Source organism: Dermacentor albipictus, chromosome 9 (assembly GCF_038994185.2).
Source record: "Dermacentor albipictus isolate Rhodes 1998 colony chromosome 9, USDA_Dalb.pri_finalv2, whole genome shotgun sequence".
Classification (NCBI taxonomy): domain Eukaryota; kingdom Metazoa; phylum Arthropoda; class Arachnida; order Ixodida; family Ixodidae; genus Dermacentor; species Dermacentor albipictus.
Genome location: NC_091829.1, coordinates 9,585,845 through 9,604,435, shown reverse-complemented (window position 1 = coordinate 9,604,435; position 18,591 = coordinate 9,585,845). Strand labels below are relative to the sequence as shown.

At 47.2% G+C, this 18,591-nt stretch overlaps 1 protein-coding gene across 4 annotated transcripts in view; it reads left to right on the top strand.

Annotated features, from left to right (window-relative positions):
* Nucleotides 1-18,591, top strand: part of LOC139049852 (inactive phospholipase C-like protein 1) — a 345,846-nt gene that overhangs the window by 25,761 nt on the left and 301,494 nt on the right. For 2 of the 4 annotated variants that reach the window (XM_070525677.1, XM_070525678.1), the window contains exon 2: nt 16,721-16,788. The exons of the other annotated variants lie outside the window; for them this stretch is intronic. The gene's annotated coding sequence lies outside the window, so the exon portion shown is untranslated. The remainder of the gene's footprint in view (nt 1-16,720; nt 16,789-18,591) is intronic. 4 annotated transcript variants of the gene reach the window in all.

The window sequence follows — 18,591 nt, the reverse complement described above, 5'->3', positions numbered from 1 at the left end:
GAGCACTTCGCCGTCATGAAACATTATTGCAATACGTGCTCCTTACGTGTGTCAGTGTTCTCACAAAGTACGATATTGGGCTAGTTGGCGCGTAACTGTCAATGTTTGTGACGCGAAAGGCCCTGTAACGTTTTGCGCCACAAACATTGACAGCCCATGCATGTACTGAAGCCAGCATGTCGGGTTACTGCGAAGGGTGTGCTGTCTGAGTAGAGGCTCCTCATTGGTCTGATGATTGGGCTGTCTTGATCTTGTACTGCTCCTTAGAGTCAATTGTGTGCACATGCTTCGTTCCGCGCATTCTGCGATATTCTGAGTCAGAAAGCGTTAATTTATTCATTCACCTATCTGTCTGTCCGTCCGTTTGGCCAACTCATTAATTTGTTTTGTTTGTTCTGTGCAACGATCTTTCTTCATTCTATCTTTCTTCGTTTTTGTACGTTGCGAAGTTTTTTTTTTTTTCTCGCCATTACAAGCGCGACGTTTGGCTTTCATTGTGCATGTGGTGTTTTTTGTGTGGTGTCGCAAAACGATGCGGAACCTGCTAACCTGATTCCCATTGATTGTGTTCTCGCTGGCGGTAATTGCGTGTATATTCTAAAGGACTGCTTCCTTCGGTTCCTATATCTCAGAATATAGGAAACATGTTATTCTCTCTATTATGGGCCGTTCCGTACAGCGAGTCTGTAAGTGCACCTAGGAGCGCTCAAAAACACTGTACGCGTATGGCTTTTCGGAGAAAAAAAAAAAGAAAAAAAAAGTCACACACAAAGTTTACATTTCGAATAAATGTAGGAAATTTCAGAGCTCATATGCATGCACAATTGTAAATCGTGTCGGTTAATTAGAGGCTAAATTAAATTGGTTAAATCCCCGTTTTAGGCCTGTTTAGAGGTGATATATGAAACGCTCGCCGTGTCTCCGTTTTGGGAGGACCAATGACGGCCGCGATTTCATATTGGAAGGCAATGGGGGCTATGCTATGGGTGAGGTATACCGAAATCTTGAAGTTTGTAGGTTAATTATGTGCTTTGAGAATACTTACCGAATACTCTATTTCTTGCAATTTTCATGCAGTATACGTGGCGTGCCGTTGGTTTTACCAGTGTCCTCAGTATGCGAGGCACATTGCTGATATTCGGTTAAAGTAGGAAGCACGTTGTCGGTGACGGATGGTAAATGTTTGATCTGTGTAGGTCAGTCACAGCGATTGTAGAAAATTACTTATTCAAGCATTAAAGAGTGTCGTATACGGCCGTTATCCGCAATATATTCCAGAGCTCTAAAAGAACTGTGCTTGACACAGAGTCCGCGCTCTGTGGAAATAGGGGGTATGTTAATTGTAACGTCTGGAGAAACATTAACGATCCTAGCTTAATTAGGAGCTTTGCAAGTAATCACTAAAGCGTCGTACTTGACCTAATTTATTGTGTTATTCGAGGCTTGTAGTTGGTTTCCTTTGTGTCCTCGGTGAACTAAATGAGTGCACATTGTATTTGGTGAAAATAAAGGGCACGTTATGGGGGATGCGTAGGCAAAGTTCAAAATGATTGGGTTAACTGCTACCTTTGTAGTAAGTTAGTTATGCAAGCGCTCCGTAGCGTACGTGTTTTGTAATTTAGCCTGCTACACCGGCATAACTACCAAATGTCACCGAGATCAAATTTAGCAAAATTGCGGAGACACTATCGCCAGTCAGTACGCGAAGTTAAATGCGTGTGGATCGCTCATCACAACTCATCACGCTTGTTAAGGCTTTCACAATGGTAACAGCGCGATCAAAAAGACGACCTTGTGAAAGGACACAGAACGAGCGCTGACTCGCAGCTAAGTTTACCGAAACACACATCAGGAATATATGCGACACAGGTCGATATGGGCTGCAGGTTGTCCTTTCGGCTCGTGGAAAATTGAGTGCTATTTGTCCGGTGGTTGAAAGGCGAGAAAGTGGAGCAGAACGTAATTCTAAAGTAAGGGGCAAAGTGAAACATGTTTATAAGTACGTAGGCTGCACTACCAATGTGTTGTACTCTTTCCCGCTCAAGTGTGGGTGAGTGTACTTAGGGCAAACAGGCCGGTGCATCAATGTAAGACTTAGGGAGCATGAATTGTCCTGGGACAAGAATGATTATGCGAATGTGTCTGCCCATTGCCGGCAACGTAAGTGTAAGCCTCTGCTGAAAGAGACAACAATTTTGTTTAAGCATACTGATGCATCTGCCAGGTTAGTCGTGAAAGCAGTCCACATTGAGCGAAAATGCACGTGGTGCATTAGCCAGCCTTCGATCGTGCTTTCTCAGCAGGAATTAATTTACCTAGACAGCTCGATACTTTAACAGATGCCTTGTATCTACGTGGCCTGGTTGTGAATTCCTCGATTGACCATGTGATCGCCTGTGTCGCTTATATTCCTGATGTGTTTCAGTAAACTTAGTTGTGAGTCAGCGCTCGTCCTGTGTCCATTGCACTCCGTCGTCGTTTTGACCGCGCTGTTACCTTTATGAATGTATACCAACTCGCCCAACTTTCCCCATTGTTAAGGCTTGTTATTGGGCTAGTTGTTTCTGATTCATAGTGAACGAATAAGTGCGCGAAAAGACAAGGACGAGAAGGCGACACACACATGCGCTGACTTAAACCTCTTGAAAAAAGAAAAGGAACCCTAGCTGATAACTACAGTTGATTCCGTTAAAGTAATAACAAACACCAGCGCGGCAATAACTAATAAATTCAACGACTAATTTTGCAGTCTGGTGTCCATCATTGTTATTCCTGACGCATGTTTGTTTTAGTTAACTATTACTCCAGCATCTGCTTGCCGTATGTATTAAGACGTTTGAGCTCATATTACGCCTGCTGTATTCTGTAACGTCAGATATGACCCTTGAAGGTATGGGAATAAGTATTCGTGAACGAGTTGCCTTCTCCAGCTATCGGCATCAGCCCTTTCTCCTCATTTTATCTCAGTCTGGTTGCAGACACTGGAGTAGCCAACGGAATATTATCGTTAACGAAGACGGCGTCAGTATAGGCCACGACGGTGGGGCAACGAAAATGCTTTAACCTGTCGTAAATTACTTACCTGCTCCGCTGTGTTACACAGGGAACACTTATATCGTGTCAGGAGCATTCCCTACCCTCCAAGTCTTAAAGTGCGCAGAAAGTATTTCTAGTACTCCAGAAATAAAAGAAACTAAACGCAGAAAAATATCGGACCAATTGCATTTTTGTCCCTGCGAAGGTAAGTGAAAAACCACTACATAATCTAAGTACGGATACGTCCAAGGCATATCTACAGAACTAGCACTTAGCATTATATATAAAAAAACGCATAACAATATATAAAACAAGCTCCTCACTATGGCAGTATTTGCGTACCTTTCTAAAGCACTTCATTTATTGGATCATGAGCTACTTTAAGTAAACTTAGTTCTAGCGGTGTGCGGGGGGTGTGGTGGGGCGGGGTGTACCCTTCAGCATCTGACCGACAGCAGTACGTGGTTGTCATCGGAAAGCAGCCTCCCGCACATTGACGACAAAGACTGGAGTTCCTAAATATTGGTCCCCCTTTTCTTTTTAGTCTTATAATGACCTACCAACATACCTGACGCGTAATAGTGTTCTGTATCGGCAGTCAATACAAACTTTTCGGGCGCAGTGAAAAGAGCGCCGGAGTTATACGATAAGGCAACACCAATACTACGGAAACTTTCTTTTTGGCTCAGTGTTAAATAACTGGCTCCTTAAAAAACTGCTATATGAAACTTACCGCCAGGAACGAGCGGCTCGAGCGAAACCAGGGATTATTGATGTACGGCACCCCACTTCATCGGGTACAGCACACAAAATGTATTTGAGTAGTCTTAATTTACAGTCGCCTCACTTCATGCGCAGCAGATATGCTAAAAATGTGCAGTAATATACCAATATATACTTTACCAATTGCGGCACACCTTTCCACTGAAGGCACTTCTGACACTTCACCGTTTCATTCGTGCACAGTCACGTAAACTGCGCAAATGCTGTGTATACGGTCTGACTTACCGAACGACATTGTTGACGTCCGCGTAGGTCGCACAGTACACGGCTTTTCGTGTAATCTCGTTTTTACGACAGCGTGACTCTGCGTGGTTTGCTCTTCCCATCCTAAACGTATTACTGCAGTAAAAAATGCGTCGAACTACGTATGCTTTCTTTCCGACATTTGAGATACTAAACAGAATGGCCAACTGGGCTACTTGCTTTACTTGCATCTTTAAACTCCAAAAAAAGCGCATATATATATATATATCCACTGGATATTTTTAATGCGCCAAACGTATTTAGAAAGATGACAAGTACAGCATTGCGGTTGTATCTTTGCTTTATTTACCCAACATTTTCGGTCGGTAAACCGACGTTTTTCAAGGGATACAGATAAATGTCGATCCACCGAGCGAAACTGTTAGGTAAATAAACCAAAGATAACCCCGACGTTGTGCTTCTTTGCTATGTATATATAGCAAAGAAGCAAGGAGAGAGGGGAGTGTTGCTTGCTGCAGGCAGACCTAGCCTTTCAAAGGTCAAATATCAAATGCGGTAGGGTCTGAAGGCCGTCACATCCCATCTGGTAACGCAAGGGCATCTCGCAACATACTAATAAATACGCATTTGGATCGGGGCGCAACAGGCTGCACGCCATCCATTTCACGTTAACTCACACGGCTCACCACTATCCATTTAAAGCTTCGCTTTGAGGGACCTGGGTAAACAGGGTGCGGATCCGTCCTTTTAGTTCTAGCAAATGGAGGCAGTAGGGCTGGGATGGGGTGATGGGGATAGAAAGGGCAGGCCGACGTTTCAGATGCATGCACGATCGTGAGTAATCCGAGAGGAGACACTGAATTCATGAAATCTGACGCGCTGATATATAAGAAGAAGCTTCCCCGTTCAACATCGAGCGTCAGGCCCAATGCAAGGCGCCGAACGAGCAGACAGTGCTCGGCGGACTGGACGGCGAGAGGTGGCCCACGGCTGCTCAACTTGCGGAACAGCCAAGCCACTTGCCATGCACCGTGCTTGCGCATTTCTTTCGGCTTGATCGTCAAAGGGCGTGCCCGGCCATAGGAAAGGCGTTCGTCATCCGGCTGTTTGCGAGGGATACTTCTGCGAGGGCCATCACCTCCGAACGACGGCGTTTATACATTACCGTTCTGCGGAAGAAGCGAATTCTCAGATACGCGCCCTAGGCTGGTGTCGACTGTTTATATATCGACATGGGTTCCCAAGTGTGAACCCGAAGACCTGTTGAGAACGGGCAGCTCCGGCATAGCAGTTGTGTGCCTCACGCTGATCTGTTTCTGCGGGGGTGGACGAAGGCTGGAGCTAACGGGTGGCCTATAAAGAACCAATTGTGGCTGCGGTTGTGGTGTGGGAGGGATCGCTACCATGCCTGAGACCAATGAACAACAACTCCTGGAGAAGACTGCAGCCGAGCTTAAGACCAATGAGCAGATGCTGGGAAAGACTACTGCCAACTCCTGAACCAGTTGACAATTTCTGAGAAATGGGAACCATCAGTTGATTGGAGATTACTGTTCACTGTGTTTAGAAATTAAATTTTCAGAGAGTATCCAACTTATGCGGAGGGGAAAGAATAAAGATCCGGCTAATTTCTATTGCTTGTCTGTAGAGGTTTTCAGAATAAGTTGAAAGTAGCAGAACAGATGCTATGTTGCGAATAGGAGTTTCGAAGCGTAAATATAATTGCGTATAAGACCACATAATAGCAGTCGCATCAAGCTTCACAAATTTAACTTTGAATGTTTAAACTGCTAGCGCAATTTAATCTTGTTTATTCAGTAAGCAAACATTAGCCGTACGCTAACACATACGCCGTTTTTCTGCCCCGTTGCCTTTGAATGTTTTCGATGTCTAGTAAACGGCACTGTGGTCAATATAACAACCAAAGAAGAATGCTGGGCTAGTGGGTAGTGCGTTGGCAAGATGCTGCGTTTTGCCAAACATGTGGCTGCGGTAATCACCGATTGAGGGAGCTCTGCACGAAGGGGGAAGGCCCGCGTAGCAGGGAGCAATTAGATCACTGCAAGACGTATATCCTCAACATTCGCGATGCAGGCCCACAGGGCTCTATTCCAGGCTTACTTGATATAAAGAAAAGTGACATGTGTACTATCACTTGACCTAAACGGGTCCTTGTCGAAAATTGTACAGCTCTATAGCTAAGACAGATGTCTCATTTGCATGCGCAAAGTCTGTGGTCGTGTTTGACGATAGTAGTGCCCAATGATTAAGGTTTTGCGTACTCCACGCGCGACGACTGTTTCGAACATCGTTGCCTATAGTCCGACGTCCCGCGTCAATCCTGTCTGTATTGCCTCGCTTCTTCCCGCCTAGGTTGAGCGCCGATAAATCATGTTCGTTCCACAATATGCTCTGACGATATATACAATTCCCAATTACCGAGCCGCAGCCCACCGCCGTTCTTCTTTCGGCTTGTGCAGTCAGCCATTATAGCTGTGCCATTGGGTCGTTCACGTGTGTTATACGCGTTTTACGAATCGCAGGTAATAATAGCATGACAGGAAAGAAAGCTAGCACATTTCCTTCTTCCCTCAGTTTTTTTCTTTCTTTCGGAGCCACCAACTGCGAGATACAGGTGGTCGGAGCGCGCTGCTGGAGACGGCTTCCACGTGTGGCTCTTGTGCGTGCATACTCCTCAACGGCCTGACGTTATGATCCCCTCCACATAAGCCGCTGTTTCTCGCGTGTCTGACGGAGACAAAGGGTTGTTATGTAAATCGGGGAAAAAAAAAAGTACAGGGTAGCGCGAAGGCGTGTCGTCTGCGTGTGTACGTGATCCGGGAGTCAAAGCGACAAAAACGCATATAAGCACTGCTGCGTCTCACATCTCACCCCTGAAGGAGCGGGTTTGGCTCCGAAACATTGGGGCATGGAACGTACATATAAGTCTGAGACTATACCATTGTTAGAAACCGTCTGCGGTATGATCGCTCACATCACGCCCACGTAATCATGCATAACAGGTGTTTTGATCAACAGGTCTGATTAATTTGTACTGATGGTATGCACCGGGTAGTGTGCTAACTCTCGAAAAGGGAGTAAAAATATTATTCGAGCAGTGAAGGCATGCGCAAACCTGTTGCTAGCACCACTTTATGCAGTGCGCACTTCTGGCTTGTTCCACTTTGGGGTCTGTGAAACCTCAGGATAAATAATTGTCGATACCTTTCATTGCACGGCGAGACATGCTATACTCCGTACAATAAATATGAAGTGTCTGTACGGTGCATTTGTGCTACTATACTCTTATTCATAGATTCGGGGTTCAGAAACGAGAGATAAAAAAAGGAGAGGGAAATAAAGACGCCGGAAACTTGCGTCTGTACTTTCTTTGCTGGTTGCGCTCTATGTAACTCAGTTAAATCATACGTAAAGGCAGTACGCTCACGCTCAATAATGCAAACAGCTGTCTGCAGTTCGCCCTGGAAACTTGACTCAGAATTAGCACAGTATCCCAAGCTTAGGAACATCTGGTCGTAAAGTGTACAAGCCACCGATAAGCTAAAAGAAAACGAACTTAAATTCAGATACTGCGTTACATTAGGCTTTTGCCGCAGACTATACATTGCAGCATGGTCAGCGGAGACTCTTCATTGCGCCTTGTGTATTGTCGTGTGCCGAGGGTCGTGAGTCACTGGAACAGCAACGTCGTTCACGGCTCATATAAGGCGAGCGCGATGCATCGTTATTTCTCGCTGGCAGCGTAGCAGAGAAAAATCGAGGGCGCTTTCGAGAATCCGTTGCGCGGCGAATTCTAGTCAACGGGCGCGCTGTGTTTGCCGCTCGCTCGCCTCCTTGTTTTCTCGATCGCCGCAGTTGCCAGGCTCGGCATATCGATTGCCGCGTAAATGTCATCTTGGCCGCCGGTGCGTGGACCCGTGGTGGTCAAATGCGCTCTCGGTCGCTGACCTCCGCGGCTGGCGTGGCTTTTGGTTCCTGATCCGGCTGAGGGACTGGGTGACGTAAAAAAATCGAGAAACGCAACGCCATACGCATTTGATGTGGAGTTATTAAAAAAAAAAGCCTGTTTGCATTGCTATGACTCAAAGGATTCGGGATAGCAAGTTCAGGTCTCTTGTGCACACGGTGTCGCTGACGTACAGTGTGGTTCACTTTTAAAGGGAACGCACTAATGTGCGACTTTGACTCTGCTGGCGCTATAGTTGCAAGCACCGGCGCACTGCACAGATCTGTAGTAAATTACTCTACGCTCTTGTGTTCTCTTTAGCAGTTGCTCAAGAATCGCCGATTCAAGTGCTCGTTGAGAAACTCGCGCTAGGCGCCTTAATGCATATCCTCTATGTGGCACGCACTCGGAAAGGGATATCTGCATTTTCTGCTTTCTTGATGAGACTTATGGCACACAAAAGGCTTCGCACAAAACGACACGAACAAGTGCAAACACTAAGTACCAATTTTGCGCGATTGCACATCTAGGAGGCACACAAGACACACTAGACGCCTCGCTAACCAGTATACACGTATATTGTCTTACCTATCCCGTATTCCGAAGCATGTAAACATGTAGGCAAGAGCTTGACGAAAGGTCGTCTAGCCAGGTACCATAACGAAAGTCAACGTAAGGAAGGTCAAGCCCTACGCACGTGTTTAGGGCTGCCTCGGCGCACTTCAACAGCAGCAACAATTGCCATCGCGGGAGACCATATAATCCAGACACATGTAGCTGTCGACTCTCTCAGATCGCACATTCGCCATCTGTCAAGGATCCCCGACCATCATTTGGCCTCCCTACCAGCCGAGAGACCTCAAGCGACCTTTTCACAAGTGATTAGCGCTCATCAAGAGTACATACCGTCATCTTTTACACCGGCGGCGAAGCCTTCATCTCCCCTGTGGTGCCTGTGACAGCCTCAAGTGAATTTTGCTATCCCCGGAATTACAAATAATTCCAATCATCCATCGCCGGCTCTGAAGCAACCTACGCTCCTATTACTGCACCAGACGTATCATGACCACATACATATACAGTCTAGCCCGGTTATAACGAAGCCACTTATAGCGAAATAGCGGTTATAACGAAGAGATTTCAATTTCCCATTCCCATTTTTGTATTTTCAATACATTTTGGGTCCGGTTTTAACGAATTAAATAAGAGCGCGTCAGCGGATATAACGAAGAGCTTTAATACCAACCGAAAAATAACCTGTCAATGAACACATTTTTGCGTCCTTGAGCCGATTTTTTCCGCGAAAGTAAGAGCAAAATTGACGTCGCTGCAACCGCTGATGCTGCCGCCGCGACGGCCTACTTGGAGCAGCTTTGGGATTCCGCTAGCGACTTGAACCTTGTGCCTGTGGGTCTAAGCCACATGGACTTCGTTTTCGCCGACGAACACCTTGTTGGCACCGAGGACTTCACGACTGAAGAAGTTGCCGGGAGTGTCATGGAAGAGACCTTGGCGGACAGCGCCTCCGACAGCGAATGCGACGATGCTAGTTGTGCCCCTAAGCCGGTCACCTCCGCAGCGGCTATCGCAGCTGTTGACACGCTACGGATGTACCTCGGGAGTCCAGAGTTCGACCAGATCTTTGGTTCGCAGTTGGATGGTATGGAAGCCGCAATCCTGAAGTCCGCACTCGCGAAACGTGTTCAGGAGACGCTGGACCACTTCTTTCAGCGGCAATAAATCGGTATGCCCATATTTGCATTTTTTTCATAGTCCACATATTACGAAATAGCGGATATAGCGAAGTGATTTCCGATTTCCGTCGACTTCGTTATAACCGGGCTAGACTGTATATACCGATGGTTCGACCTCAGCTACCAGCTCAACTGCCGCATTCGTCGTTCCAGCTAAGCAGGTTACAGTTAGATTCAAATTGTCACACATGACTACATCTACGTCTGCAGGACTTGCAGCTCTCCATGCCGCTATTACGTACGTCACCGAAGAGCCAACAGAGAAATGGGTCGTATTTTGTGATTCTAAGGCAGCTCTTCACAGTATCAAGTCTGCATTACACCGCAGAACTTACGAGCAGATGATATTTGACATCAGGGAAGTGTACCACCATGCTCTGGAAAGAGGGCACAACATTATATTTCAAGGGATTCCTGCTCACTGGCATCGTCGGCAACAACCTAGCTGACAAGGCTGCCTGGTCTGCCCACGAAGATACCCAGACGCGTCCAACACCTTTGGCGAGGTCGGACGCTGCCAGTGAACTTCGACTACTTGCCCGCAAAAAGTCACAAGATCTCTGGAGTTCAAGTGCCTTCAATTGCCGATTACATAAACTTCATTCATTGTGAACATTGTGAACAAGGCTCCCGTGGGGGAGCCGAAACGTAAATAACTCTTTTAAACCATTTTTGGTCGGTGTCCAGACCTCTTCCTTTTAAGTATAAACTGGACACCACGCTACGGCTACAACTGCCATCTAGCCTTTTCCGCGGCGAAACAACCTTGCTGTGCCGCTTGTGGCTGGGAGTATGCGTTTACGAACGCATACTCCTATCGCTTGGGAATGGCCGAGAACCCGATGTGCGACTCCTGTGGGTGCTTACATTACATTGCTTGCATTACATTACATTGCTTACATTACATTACAGTGCTTACATTACATTGCATTACAGTGCTTACAATACATTGCAGTGCGAGGAAACGATCGAGCACCTATTGTGTACCTGCCCTCGCTACGATGTACAACACCTCTCTCTGGAGGCAGCTTTGCACCGACTGGACTCGAGACCGTCCACTGAGTCAAAGTTACTCGGACCGTGGCCACACCCGTCACTGGAACGAAAAGCGCTTCGTGCACTAATGCAATACTTGAAATGCACCGGCTTAAGAGACCGTTTATAGTGTCTCTATGTATAGTGTCCCTCCTACACGCACTCAGTGCTTACTCTCTCCTTTCTTCCTCTTTCTATTCCGTTTTCCCCTACCCACAGTGCAGGGTAGCAAACCGGGTGCTCTTCTGGTTGACCTCCCTGCCTTTCCTGTCCTTGCTTTCTCTCTCTCTTAGTCAAACACCTGCATAACGATATGATCGGAACCTCCAAAATTTTTATCCAGGTCACTGCGTTGTAAAGCTCAGACACCATACCGCTCCCGATAGAGTAGGCTAAGCACGCCCAGCAAAATGATGATGACAAAATGTATTTATTAAGGGATGGCTCGAAGGCCACTAATGGGGATTAGGAAGAGGAGGGGGGAGGTGCATTCAGAGCCGTCCTAGGAGCTGCGCGTCCTTGGCGAAAGCCAAGAGTGAGTCCAGAATGACCCTGCCCCAATCCATCGAGCCAGTTGCCGGTCTAATCCACTCCTCGTAGGACGGCACTCGCACCGCCCTCAGGTGGTGGTCCCGCTGCTGAGCGTGTCGCTGACACTCCCAAAACAGATGTGCTGCGGATGGCCGCGTGGCCATGTCGCAGTCAGGGCACCTGTGTGGCGCCTGGAGTGCTTCTTGGTCCGCGGAGGCTGTGGGCAAATAAAATGTTTGTTCAGTGACAATTCAATGACAATCATACAGGGCACGTGGCACCTCTGAATACTGTGAGCTACTGTGTAAACTGAACGTGGTGTTGTCGATGAACCATCGCTGTTGGCGTTGACGTTCTCGATGCTTTCGACGTTGTCTTCCACCAACAACCTTATTCTGGGTGCATCCTATGTTGTGGGTATGTGCCACGTAGCATCGTCATTGCCATACACGCCTCCCTTGTGCCGCCGACGCAGTGTCCACGAGCATGACGACGATGAATCGCGTGGAAACACACCGCCGTCTTGTCAAGAACAGTTTCTATGCCATGCACATGATGGCAGTATTGCTCGTTTTGGTGGCGGTGGTGAGTTGTAGCAACAGGCGGGTTTAGCCTGGCGATCAAGGCCGGCAATTGCTCCGCCCGAGCGTCTCTTATGTTATCCCTGCGGTATTTCATCACATGCACATCAGACCAGTCTCTCCTAAGAATGCGATAAGGAGACTTGAAGTTTCTTTGCAGGCTATATATATAACTGGTCCTTCGGGGAACGCAAGCGGTTGCTCGTTCCGGCCAGATGTACAGATGCCACTGCTCTCGGGGTCTGTGTGGAGCGCTAAACTTTGCGCGAATCGCACTGCGCTGTTGTTGCGCGATAGCTCAGCGGTTGTGCGCCTTCGATGCACACTGCTTCGCTGGCATCGGTTCAAATCCCCGTGGGGGAGTTTTATTTTTCGCCCCAGCTGTCGCAATGGCGAAGTTGGGGATGTAGCCTGACGACGACAAGAATCACCGTTGTGCATTGTCGATGACGACGAAGATTGTCGTCTGTGTTGGGCGGAGGGACCGACAAGGCAAACACAGTTACGAGCACTTGACTGCTGTCACAACTGATAATCTAATATACACGGTATTTCAACCTGTTTGCCTAGCCGCGTTCATTATTGTAGAAACGCGTTGCAGGTAACCTTAGTAATGTTTTCTGGTGTGTTATTTATTGCAGTTGCTTTTGTCACTGCTGCCTATTTGCTTCTGTATTTTTGATGCTGCGTGGCAAAAAAACGTGTTGTCCATTAATGGCTACATCTATTGCAGCGCTGGTGTATGTCGCTTTGTTTCCTTGCTCTGTGTCACAAGAATGCCAACAAGGGCCCGGGACCATGCAAGTCAGGCACATAATATATATATATATATATATATATATATATATATATATATATATATATATATATATATATATATATATATATATATATATATATATATTCTGAGGTTTTAGGAGTCAGAACCATGATCTGATTATGAGGCACGCCGTACTAAGGAACTCAAGATAAATTTGGACACCTGGGGTTCTTTAATGAGCACCTATATCTAGGCACACGAGCGTGTTTTTCTTCCTTTTTTTTCCTTTCTCAATTGGCCCACATGGTTTAAATGCGGCCTTCAGCTTAGCAGGTACTAAGCCACCGGCGTGTGCTATGTGCTTGGACATAGGCTTATGCACAATGTTCGTCGGAAGTAAAATTCAAATCAATACTGCAATAGAAGCCATAAAGGCCGTCGTAAGATATTCTAATAGCGCCAGCAGGAAGTCACAGGGAATACAGGATGACACAAATACACACGCACGAATACCTGTCAACATGTTAACTTTTATCGTAAACATCTCGATTTTAAAAACTCGTTTACGGTTTTCGGAACGACATTATTAATTTTACAATTTTTTTTATTTGCGTCCAGTTTGGGGTACAGTCGAGTAATGAGATACAATCGCCGACAGAGTTTTCGGAGACCGATGTTTTAGATCAGCTCGATTATTCGAACCTACGCAGCTCAAAAAGCTGCCATACGGAAGCTGAAATTTTCGCAGCCTTTGCAAGAATATTATGTGAGGTGCTTAATTTTAAGAATAGCCTGTGGCAGACATCGCAATTGTAGTCCTTGAGATGGATTACTCGAAGCGGCGGAGAACACTCGCACGCGAAGTTGGAATGGATAATCGTCTAATTAACAACACTTAAAGAGTTAGCTTTTCAATTAACGACTTTAAGGCACATATTGCCAATTACGAATTGTGACCGGTGAGTTTGCAAGACATGTTCACTTGGAACAAACTTTAAGGAGGGAACCGGTTATATATATATATATATATATATATATATATATATATATATATATATATATATATATATATATATATATATATATATAACCATAATAATTCGATAGCATAATTATGGTTATTACAATCATGTTTGCGCAGTTCATTCTAGCCGCGACTGTAAGCTCAGTACTGTGAGGATTGGGAGGTCAATCCCACCGTTCATAACCAGTTGTCAAGATTGGAGTCGGGCATGAATTAGATGGTAGCAGGCCCATGCCGTCGTCCAACTTATCCACGCTGAGGACGTTGTTGAAGGGAAGGACTGCTTCTCATCGAGAACGAGGAATATGGGTTTATTTACAATATCTACATAAGGACGTTGCAGTTCATCAGTCTAGCATGACTGCGAGAGAAAGTACACTGAGCAGTCGCACAGCCGCGGTTTATAAACACTCGGTCCTCCCTCGATCCCTAGGTGAGGGAAACGTTCGATCAGTAGACGAGCCACCTTTGAGCGGGAGGGCTTCCGCACCGGTTTCACGGTCCGGAACACGCTTCCGCACCGGTTTCACGGACCCCACCGAGGGCAGACGGACTTGGCAGAACTCGGGGCTTACGTCAGGAACGGTGCGTGGGAAGGGGCCTCCAAAGACGTTCCCTCGGGAACTCCCTTGCTCACGGCAGACCGGGTCGGCGGTGGCATGTTCAGTCACAAAGCCTGGTTCGTCGAGCTCATCTCGGCAATCCCGCGACGAAAGGTCGAGAACGCGGCGTATTGTTCTCCGCACACAGTAGACTTAGTGACGCCGTGTGGCTAGAGGGTGGCGGTGGCTTTTCAGGAAATGTCGACGCCGCTCTCGCACCTGGCTGGCAAAGCTTGCACCTCAGCAGGCCGTTCTTAACAGTACCTGCATAGAAGAAAACCTGTGAATTTTGTTGTAGAAAATGAATGTTTTGAGTAATAAAGCACTTTCGAGTATTTTTCACCATATTTTAGAATATTATTTTTTAAGATTGTGAGGTCTGCACACGGTGTCTGGCCCTTACAGAAACAATACAATGCATTCAGTTGCATCTCAGATGACATTCTATTAAAGGCAAGAGAAAGTCAATGTAAGCGCAACACTACCTCTGTGATGGTTTTTGTAAGGGCTCCTTCTGTTCGTGTTCTTGCTTGCGCAACAATGGAACACCATACAATGTCGTACGAAGAAACCCATGTTGCAGTTGCCGTCGTAAGTAAAGGCAAATTCTTCCGAGCTTCTCTAATTATATTTTTCTTCCTTTTCATATTGCAACAACTGACCACCATATATAGCTTCTTTGTGACGCCGGCAAACTGTCGATCGAATCTCGGCTCTAAAAAAAAAGAAAGAAGAAAGAAAGAAAGAAAGAAAGAAAAATGAGGCTGCGTAATCTTAGACGCCCGTTTCTTCGGCGAGCGAATGGGCACTCAAAAACAACTGCACACACCGCAGGCCACTTTCACTGCCGAGGCGTATGGCGTGGATGTAGGCTTCGCATTCGTTATCAGCACAGATAACGCCGACCTGCTGCGGCGTACTACGTTTGTCCCTAGCGGCTCTTCAAGGAAAGATCGTTATTTGTCGTCACGGCGGAACTCCGGCGGAACGGCGCGTGTCTTCCTGTCTGAAACAGTGCACCGTGCACTGCTCGAGACAGAACGTGATGAGACGCTGACCAGAGAAGTACCCGGCACAGAGAGACAGCTTACGCATCTTTTCTTATTATTTTGGTTCTCAGGGAAGTTGAATGGTCAGTGCAAACCATTAATCTCTTGGGAAGAAAATGCAGTGCCGATAAGTACAGCAGTGCATTTTGCCGCAGATCATGACCGTGTTTTTCGATCGATGCCTTGTAGTGACGTCATCGTAGCCGCCACGGTGAGAAGCTTTGTCGGTGACGTCACGTGAAAGCTGTAAATACCCGGTGCTAGGTACATGGCATATAGCAAATGTGCGGGCTTTACGCTCGGGTTAGCTTCGAGTTTAGGGTTACATGTCCCCTAATGTTGTCAGTTAAGTGTTAATCAGCGAATTTTAACTAATTAGTTCAATTAGAAGCTGCCACATGGCATCAGCAACCGCGAAATACATGTTACGCGTAAAATTGTCGCTTAAAGGCCTCCTAAACCACACTGAGCTCGAAGGCGAACGAGCAGTTTCTCTGCCCTCTCCACGGACGCTCGCTCCTCGCCGCGTACTTCTGTAGAAGACACGTCGACATTACGTGAGTGCCTGCCGTTGTCGCTTAGTGGTTATGGTGTTGGGCTGCTACACACGAAGTCGCGGAATCGAATCCCGGCCACGGCGGCCGCACTTCGATGGAGGCGAAATGCGAAAACACCCGTGTACTTAGATTTAGGTGCATGTTGAATAACCCCAGGTGGTCCAAATCATTCCGGAGTCCCGCACTACGGCGTGCCTCATGACCAGATCGTGGTTTTGCAAGTAAAACCCCATTAGTTAATTAACATTACGTGAGTACCGAACGTCACGTTGGTGCTCGTTTCTTGTTTGTAAATGCCATCAACTCCGCCCTTTTTAACTGCATGCGGCTGCCGTCGCACGCGCAGTGCAAAACAGACCACGCGAGGTGAAATCAGCTGACTGCGCATGACAAGCAATCGAGACACGGAAGAGCGGGCGTGCGACTGCATGGCAAAGATGTGCTAGCTGACAGGTGCGAATTGATGTCCCTTGTATTTGAACCGATCGATAGCCTTTATCCTGGTGACGCCACGTGCATGCATGACCCTGTTGGCATCACGACGTGACAACAAGGTACCTGAAATGCCCGCGAGAATACGCTTGTTCTTTTCATTTAAAACTATCAGAGGTGGTTTATGGGCTCTTTCTTTAATTCTCTGCATTTTATGATCAATTAATGTATTCGATGAAATGCCCGGTATAGTGATTGCCGATCGCGTGGCAGGCCTTGCATTTCGGCTTGGCGGCCGAAAACTTGCCGCGGGAGGAAGCGCGAAACTATGGCTTGCTAACACATCGCTGCGCGCCCTAAGCATGCCGCCGAAACCTTCCACACGAGTCCTTACTTTCTTGGCAGGCTCTTCGCCGAGTCACCCGATGAGCGGGAACCAGCCGATGTCGACATCCTCCCTCGCCCAGATGTGGGTAAGCCGCTCTTACTCCCCCTAGAATACAGACAAGCTATTGCGAAAGCGAGGTCAGTGCAGCGAACCGCCTTGAAAATATCGGCCTTAATCTTTCAGGGCTCGGAAAGATACAAACTTCGCATTGCTGTTTCCTGGACCGCGATGTAACATTTCAAATAGAGCTCCTGATTTTTTTTTCCGGCTTCCTTTCAAGCATTTCTTATTCAGAGATTCCGGTTTCGAGTCCCGGACCAGGACGAATTTTTCTTCAACTGCGAGGCTTTCTTTCTGAGAAACCTTCATGGGTTTCGTTTGCAGCTTCGTGCTACAATTCGGGTGGACGCCAATTTTTCCCCTTTCATTCACTTTCCTTCACCTTGCGGGCGTCCACAGAACTGACTTGCCTTTTACGTGCCTGTTCATTGAGACTCCCCGTGGCTTCCACTTCCTTGGCGGTTAGAATTCGCTTCGGTCTGTAGGGGTTGTAGGACGGGACGTCGGGATAAAAACCCACACTTGGGAGGATTTATTCTACATTATGTACAAGGAGGTGAGCGACAAGTAACAGTTGTACAGTCATTACGGGCCGGCAGCAACTCGGACGCTGCGGCCCGCGGCAAGAAGTTCGAGAGAGGTGAATCAGGGAATCAGGGCATGTCCCAGAATCCTCAGGTCTCTCTGGAAGGCTTCTTATAAACCCTTCGAGCACTGTAAGTCACGTCATGTTTGACCAATGGGAGAGTCCACTCCGATGACGCCACTTTCAGCCAATGGTAGGCGCCCGTGTCGTGGTGTCACACCTGGCGGCTTGCTGCGGTCTTGCATCGCAGACTGGCAATACACTTCGAACAAGGAGAAGGGGAGGGCTGCACCTGCTCCATTGTCCGACGCCCACCTGCAAATCCCGGCGGTGCACGAACTTGTTGGCACGTGAACTTGATGCCTTAAACTTGTTTGCTCGGCCGCTTCTCTGGAATGCGTTCTGCATTCCTCAATTAGCTGTGCTGCAATCCGACGTGGTCTGGGGAACTCGAAGTAATCGCAGGAACCAGCTCCATATCTAACAGCTCGTCCTCGCCCCGGTTGTTCTGAATGGCCGGTGAAATCAATTCGCTGGCCATGAGGAACGCTGATAGAAGCTGCAGGGTACTGGGGTCAAGCCACGTTTGACGAACTTCGGGATCCTTGGCCCTGGAGAACAGACGTCAAACAAACAAAACAGCACAGCGCTGCACCACGCGTAAGCGCAGGCTCTTCACCCCTGACTCGCCAGACTATTACTGAGTCAAAATCAACCCTGATCTTTTAGTTCCCCAATTTTGACAACAGTTCCAACCACCCTTCCAAACAGCAATCCATTTCCCCTCGATTGCCGACAAGACCAGAATACTATTGTTCTTGCAAAACAAAACGGTCGTTGACGATGCAAACAACAAATGAAAACAGCCGAACATAACTTAAGTGGCCTAACCACACGAACAGCATGTTTCCAATCTATCGCAGTGGCGTACTTATCGCACGTAATGGTGCCACTGAACAATCTGGTCAACCTCACAAGTACGTAATCACAAGCGTACTAGCCTTGTGGTCATTAAACAAAACGCGTACTTGCATTGTAGGCAAACTTTTCATTTACGCTTACTCACGTTTCTTCCCTGAAAGTCCTACAGGACACGTGACGTAAACGAACAATTAAACTCGCGGGACTTACAAACTCCGCAGAACTCTTAAAATGATGCGTCTTCTACTAACTCTTTCCACGCACGTTCACTAAAGAAGTCAGAATACGGCTGCCCTCAACACACACTAGCAACCCAGTCAT